Source organism: Amblyomma americanum, chromosome 2, assembly GCF_052857255.1.
Source record: "Amblyomma americanum isolate KBUSLIRL-KWMA chromosome 2, ASM5285725v1, whole genome shotgun sequence".
Classification (NCBI taxonomy): Eukaryota; Metazoa; Arthropoda; class Arachnida; order Ixodida; family Ixodidae; genus Amblyomma; species Amblyomma americanum.
The window spans coordinates 107,882,334-107,889,159 of NC_135498.1; positions in this window are offsets into that span (position 1 = coordinate 107,882,334).

Sequence of the window (6,826 nt, forward strand, 5' to 3'; positions counted from 1 at the left end):
CCGATCATCACGCTTTGTGCTGGTTGGATTCACTCAAAGATCCCTCAGGGCGCCCAGGCCGCTGGGCCCTCCGTGTTCAGGAATTCGATATCACCGTAGTTTACCGATCGGGCCGCAAGCACTCCGACGCCGACGCCTTGTCCCGCTCCCCACTGCCATCTCCTGCGCCCTCATCGCCAATATCTGCATCCCTACTCGCAGCGCTCACCACCATGGACATGCCCCATCAACAACGCCAAGATCCATGGATTTCATCGTTGCTCGACGTACTTCGTGCACCCTCTACGGCCTCCTTCCCTCGAGCACTTCGTCGACAGGCTTCTCATTTTGCCCTTCGCGACGGTATTCTGTACCGGCGCAACTATCGTCCAGATGGCCGCAAGTGGCTTCTCGTGATTCCCTGACATCTCCACACTGAGATTTGTGAACACCACCATGCCGATCCTCAGAGCGCTCACGCTGGCTCGCTGAAAACGTACGAGCGACTACGTTCCCTCCTGCACGCCCTGTCAGCAGCGGAAGTCGACACCTCGCCCTTCGACTGCCCCGTTACAGCCAATATCGTGTCCGGCTCGCCCTTTTGATTGTGTGGGCATCGACCTATATGGGCCACTACCCTTCACGACCGCTGGGAATCGCTGGATCATAGTCGCCGCGGACCACCTCACTCGGTATGCTGACACCGCTGCCCAACCTGCGGCTACTGCTCGCGATGTAGCCTTCTTCCTTCTTCATCACTTTGTCCTGCGTCACGGCGCCCCTCGCGAACTTCTCAGTGACCGCGGCCGTGTTTTCTTGTCTGAAGTTCTTCACGAGCTTCTCGCTGCGTGCCACACAGTCCACCGCACCACTACTGCTTACCACCCTCAAACCAACGGCCTCACCGAACGCTTCAACCGTACTCTTGAAGACATGATCGCCATGTACATTCACTCCGACAGCTCCAATTGGGATCAGGTTCTTCCGTTCGTCACCTATGCATATAACACCGCCTCTCAAGCAACCACCGGCTTTTCCCCATTCTTTCTTTTATTCGGACGCGAACCTTCTTGTATGTTGGATACAATCCTTCCCTACAACCCCGACAGCTCGGAATATGCTTCCCTCTCTGACATCACCCGCCATGCTGAGCAGTGCCGCCAGTTGGCTCGCTCCTTCACCGCCGAACGTCAAGGTCTCCGTACCCATGCTTCCGACCCCGTGTCACTTCTCCACTGGATCACTGGTCTGTCTCTCTGTTCCGGATACGTCCAAATTTTCGGCCAAGCACATCGGCCCTTACCGCATCTTGGAGCGTACGTCACCGGTCAACTACATTATCGAACCGGTGACACCTTCAGACCATCGCCGCCGTGGCCGCGACGTCGTTCACGTCAGCCGCTTGAAGCCGTATTATAGCCCCCTCGTAGTCTCCTCTCCTTGTGTAGCCAGGATGGCTCCCTCTTTCCGCCGGGGCACTTGGAATGAAGAAGATGAACCAGCCCCGAAGCCAACGACGACGAAGCGCTCGCGCCGCCGGTTGGATGCTCGTGCTGAATGGAACACTGCCGCTCGTGTCCGGTCTCTCGGCTCTCTGCCTCGTAGATTGCCTGTGCCAAGGTCTTCGTAGCCGGCGCTTCCATCGTGCCAATAAACCGCTCTACACCAGAAATAAACCAGCGCCATTTTTTTTTCAAATTAGTTGATTTTTGTGTCGTTTTTCAGAAATTTATTTATATGCCTAAACAAATTTTTTGACAAAGTGGATTCCCTGCCAGCTCTCAACGGCCCCGGGGTATGGGGAGGACTTCGAAGAAGAAAAGCTGCCAGCGCAAGGCTGAAGAAGAGCTGCCAGCGCCAGGCTCCGTGCCGATGCGAACGCTATCAGGTGTTTCGCCTCCCGGCCCCAGGGTGGCAACGGGCACCAGGAAAATGCTAGGCGTCGGCTCAGTGGCCACCTGGCCGTACATCATGATACTTGTGTGCAATGGGCGCCTGAGAAGAGTGTAGAAATGAATGTAGAAACAATCAGCGCCTTGCTGCAAACTGTGTAATTTACATTTTCCTAGCCCTGAGCCGCTTAATCACACTGTGCTTTTGTGCGGCACTGCAGCCACAAAGATACACGAGTGGTTCGTCATACCCAATAAGTAAACTTTAAGCAAGCGAACGAAGTTCAGATGTATACCTTGCTCAGAATGACGCATATTCAACAAGGCATCAGACAGCTATGTACACAAGTAATGCACAGTTCTAAAGAGAAAAAAAATTAACAAGCTTCAGTAAAATAATGCCAAAAGGAAGCAATGACATAAACTTTGTCACTATCATAATTTACAACAATCGCAAAAAACAGATGTTTCTTAGTGTTTCCATGGAAACTGTAACCCAAAAAATGCATAATTACTGCTCAGATAACTTATTGATTAAAAATGGGACATAAAAATCTCAGCATCCTTTAGTGTATTTAATGTATATCTTTGGCAATGTGTAAAAATCTATTTTCCTTAGTTTAAATTTACTTTTAAGCTTAAAATTTCTAAGCGCATTATAGAAATATTGCTTTGTATATAGACGTAATCACGTTAACTACTCCATACGTAAAACGTCTGCGAACTTGGCTATGATATTTTTTTTCATATCACCCATTGGAACAGCGTATCCCATATTTTAAACATTTCGAAATAATTCTAATTATCTGATTCTTTCAAGTGTGCGAACAAAATCCGTAAAGGGTGATCCCATAACGGAATACATTTTGTAAAAGGATTTAAACACTGATTTTCCTAACTCTAGGGTTGTGCAGGTTGTGATGGATGTGGTACACGTGTCCTGACAGGGTCCTTAGCTTCCGATGTACAGAGTCGACCTGCTTATTCCAAGATACAGCATCATAAAATGCAGAACGCAAATAGTTTCCATAGGCGCTGTATTCTATAGAGATGCGCATGGAGTCACGTAGATATATAGACACTTCGAATTTAATGCTGCCGTATTCCTCGCTGGACTGGTTTTTACACATGGCGCTACCGAACGCCTAATGGGCGTCGATCGCCTCACTGTTCGCTACGCTGCGGCACGCCCTTCCCGCAGGTGCGGTGGTTACGTAGCTACAGGTAAAAAAAAAGGAATCCCTTGAGCAATATGGTGGCAGTTAGGTTGAAAAATTCTTTAAGAGGCAAAGTTATCATTCCTTAAAAATGCATAATACGTCTTGGGTTCAGATGTGATGACCAACTACTAGTAGAGATTCTTTGACTGTCATTGACATGAGTGGTCGTGGCGAAATGACATTTGTCCACTATCGAACCCATTCAAGCAGCATAACAACCAAGCTGTCAATAGAATTGCTTATTTCAAAACGACGTTGTCGTGCAGCCAGATTTTGCACAGGTTTTTTTTTAAGATTTGGCCTGATAGTCCTTTCAGATCCACAAAGCCGCCGCCCTTATGACATAGTTCAAAGGTCTTAATTCATAGGAACATAGGAAGTAAAATTAATATAGAATGTGAAGAGGGACCAGGCCTGCTAAAGGGGTGTTCATAATTCTTTCATGAAAACCTCGGGAAGCTTTCCCTTAATATGGAAGTCACATAAACAGGGGGAATATCTTAATCCCCCAGAAGGGTTGCCTTGTTATTGTGCTAGCATTTCGAATGTTTTGAACTGTGACCACGCCGCGCGAGCGAAGTGGATTCGGCGTATAGATGCAGAGCTGAAGGGCGAGGCATTGAACTCTGGCGACTGCGGCCGAATTTTGAGGGGCACCAAGTTAGAATGCACTTGTTCAGCGCGACCTAATTGCGCGTTAACAAGGCAGAGGTCATCAATGTTATTCCGGCACCCGCCACTACTATATTTCACATAGGCCATGGCGCATCTTTTAGACGTTAAATCCCTCATACTATACTGTACCATAGTATACCACGCCATGCAAAACCGTTCAATATATTAAACCATTACGACAGCTGTATTGCAGCATCCTTAGAACACACAAATTATTCATGTTTGACAGCCATGTGATTCTAAAATAAAACGCAGCTGAATACCTATTTCGTCGTGTGTAAAGTCTTCTCGGTAAGTGCATAAACCACATGCTTAAATAAATCACTAAGGTTTCATTTGAAAGAAACCAGTGGACACTGAAGCCAAAGTCAACAGGGACTCCTAATTCGGCGGTGCATAGGCAACGCAGTAGCACTAGCAGCTGTTGAAGCCTTAACTGGAAGTGACGTAATTTCAGGTTTGTTGTCGTCACTTCCATCCAGCTAACAAGAATGCTGCCGACTTTTGACGTCCCTTCTCTCCACCCATTGGGTGAATTTTATGACCGACGACGCATTTTCGCCTGTTCGGCTTCTAATGTTATGACATAAGCAATTACAGGTCTTTACCGGAAGAGACCTAGTGATCAGCGCTAGCTGATTCGCGACATTAAACAAAATAACCGCCATGCCATTGAGATGCCAGTGATGGAATAAAAATAACCCGCGCTAGTCAATGATTGGTTAGGTATATTCTTTGCTTGACGAAATATTATTCTGCATAAAAGTCTCTATTAGCGCCTCCAGTTCCAAGGCGGCTGTCCAAAATGGCCTTCGCCATAGGATGTAGTCTATGGTAGAGTAGCCGTATAGGGAGGCCATCTTCATGTCGCCAGCTTCATACCTATGATCATAGTTGTCTGAGTTGTTCTCCGGAATGGGGCATGTATACGAGATAACGACTTAGACAACGCGATAAAGGAGGAACTAGTCTAAGATGCCTCCCAATGTGCTCTGTCAACTGTCAATATTTATAGAAGGTAGATGATGCTTTCAGTTTCAAAATTTTCTAATACCTAGTTTTCTAGTAACCTTCATTTAAAACAGTTTTTGAACGGGCATTAATCCAAATACCTATGTCTCAGTCCTGTGAAAAATTTCAGATGACTACATACTATACGTGAAATTTCGGCGCAAAGGTGTCCTAAAGCTTCATTTTTTCTATTGACCCACATGATTCCTCACCAGTGGTCTTTCCTATTTCCAATCGTTTCACTGTAATATTTAACACCTTCCTATCTCGCGTTAAGTTAAAGAAAACTTCCCTTTCATTTATTTCAGATTTATAGATGAACTGTCAAAAATTTTGCATACTAAAAAAAACAAGTTTGTTGCACTTAATTTTTTTTAAATGAGGCCAAGTAAAGTGCGCAGCAAATGTATCAGTAATTGCTCATTACGTTTGTCTGCAAGAATAGTTATCTGGTGAAATTTAATATCGCCAATAGAATTCCTTGTACATACATTAACGTACTATATCCCATTCGTAATTTATTGTTATATACCTAGATAAGATAATTCATAGTACGCAAACGCGTAATGAAATAGGACACTGAAACGCTTTGCCAATATGGCTGTAGTAATATTGGCCATAGTAGAACTTGCTGTTAATATATCAGGGTCGACGTTCGTCGGAACGCATGTATGCTCTCTCAGCATGTCCTTTATGAATGGTATATTGTCAAATCGGGCATAGCATCGTGAACCAGGCTTCACATCTCCTCTTTATATGCTCCGAAGACGCCCTTCACAAGGTTCAGAAATTAAAATTTGAGGTTTAATGTGTCTATATACTATGCATCGCACCAGCCGACGTGATGTATGGATGCCGAGTGTACACTCCGTTCTCAAGCGCGCACCTTTACCAATAGTGACGAGACGAAGGCGTTTGGCGCAACGATGAGCACAAGGGATCCTACGGCATGCTTTTGCAAGGATGAGGATAAGCGCACCGTTCACCTTTGAAAAATTTATAACCTTAACTAAGCAGGATCTGCCACATAAAACAGCATTATAGCCAGCATGATCAGTGCACTGATTGCCGGCCTTTTTTCTATATTGTTTATGTTACAGTAAATCAGGATCTCCAGCCAAAAATTGATTGACACGCTGAAAATTGTGCCTGCGAATTTTCTGCGTTTCTGCAACACACCCCGAGATGCTTCCATTTGTAGCCACAAGTATGGGAAGGATGCTTAGGTAGAAAACATCGTGATTAGAGTGATTTTTACCAATTTCTATCAGACAGTAAATAGTGCAAGAGATAGGCATTCCGAACAATCAAAAAAGGCCCTCCTTTCGGACGCCCCGCCAAAGCTTCCAAAGTGGTACACATTCATCCCGTTTTTTGAGACGTTCAAAGACTGCACTGTAAATCTATGTGTAGGTTCAAATGTATTTTTAATACTGAAAGAATTTGGCATTTTTCACGCTATAGGCTGCCTAGATCTTCTCAACGTCTGGAGCACGAATTTTCATAAGCAGCTGGCATAAAGGCTATTCAATTTTTGCGCCGTTCAAGGATTGAGGAGTATACATATCCGCAGGTGCCAATTGTTTATATGACTGCATAAACTGGAGATTTTCCAGGCAATAGTTTGTCCAAATCTTCTCAGTGTCCAGAGGACGTGGGCTTGCGAGCATCTGGCACGAATGCAATTATTCGTTTTAGTAAGTTTTAACTGAGTGGCAGGAGTGTAATGCTTCACTAGGACGCTTCCCGGCCTCTGACACTAATGTTTACCGAAGCAAACTTGGCCTCACCTCTGGCCGAGTACGTAGACGTAGTCTATAAGCAACAGGATGAAAAGAAAGCCTGAAGTCATGATCATGATGGTCATTCACGACGTAACTGACAGCGCTGAAAATAGAAAGAAAGGTAACTGAGAACAGTCGCTTCCTCAGACTATCAGTTGATTTGCAGCCTCATGGTGCAACCTGGGTAAACATCGACTATGCTTAACTTTGCAACTGTTGACAACTTTTGCAGTTGTGTAACACTGTGCTATAAAAATTGATTTAT